The following is a 1,292-nucleotide window of genomic DNA, read 5'->3' on the forward strand; positions in this document are numbered from 1 at the left end:
CATCATCAACTCATTCAGTCACTTTAACTTCAGCTTGATGACACCTGGTTATTTCAACCTCTCTTTTGCAGCAATGTCTGCAGTCATTTTTGCAAGGTCTTCGGCTCAGTCCGTCGATATTTCCGTGAGATTTTCCTTCTCTGTATTCAATATCATAATTATACTGGTCTATCTTTCCGATCCAATGTGCCAGTTGTCCCTCTGGGTTCTTTAATTATTTTAGCCAAAATAATGCAGCATGGTCTGTCCTGATGGTAAACCTAACCCATAGAGGTAAGGATGGAAATATGTTAGACTCTTTACTATAGCAAGGAGTTCCCTCCGGGTTACACAGTAGTTCCTCCCTGGTCTACTCAAAACCCTACTGAAGTAGGCCACCACATGTTCGTTTTCGCCCACTTTCTGAGACAACACTCCTCCAATTCCGACATTACTAGCATCACAATCCAGTATGTATGGCAGTGAGGGATCTGGAAGCTGTAAAAGTGGAGCTGAGGCCAATTTTTCTTTCAATGTACTGAAAGAATGCTGGCAAGAAACTGCCCATTCAAACTTCTGGCCGAGGTCATGATCTCCTTTTGAAAAGACGTCTGCATAATTCGCTAAAAGCTCCCTAACCTGAACAGTCTGTGATGATGACAAATGGACTATGCTCTTCTTATAGAGGTCAGTTGAATGTTCTGGGAGAAGATGTCCTTTCTTTGGTTGTATTTCTTGCCTTAACATTGACTAGCTGTACTTAACAATGCCTCTTCCTTAAGTGTCTGCTCACATTTAGAGAAATAAGCCACTGTTATGGGTACTACTTGATAACCTGCCACAAGTGACCTTTCAATCTTCACGTCCGCTGACCTGGATGGGTCTTCCACTGCTTCCACAAGAATCGGGCTTCCTTGGGGATGTTCTTTTATTCTACCCCAAATTACCTTCTCTGACATAGGGGGTATTGTAGTTGACTTAAGGGCTGTGATGTGCAAATCAACAGATGAAGCAACACTTACCAGAGTTTGGTCTTTGTTGTTCCCAAACGTCATTTTAACTACACAGTTCCTCGATAGTAAGTAGTCCAATTGAAGACCCTAATATGCATGGGTCTTCAATTTCATCCAAGTATACTTTGTATCTGTCTCTTAGGCCCATGAGCTCAATAGTTACCCACACTGGTCCCCACAACCTTGCATAATGTCCTGTCACACCACATAGTTTCTGTATGGCTTCTGGTACTCCTTTGTGATCTAGCATCTTGATACTCACAAGGGTTTGCTGAGATGCAGAATCTATGACAAAGTTGC

This window comes from Limulus polyphemus, unplaced genomic scaffold (assembly GCF_000517525.1).
Source record: "Limulus polyphemus unplaced genomic scaffold, Limulus_polyphemus-2.1.2 Scaffold435, whole genome shotgun sequence".
NCBI lineage: Eukaryota > Metazoa > Arthropoda > Merostomata > Xiphosura > Limulidae > Limulus > Limulus polyphemus.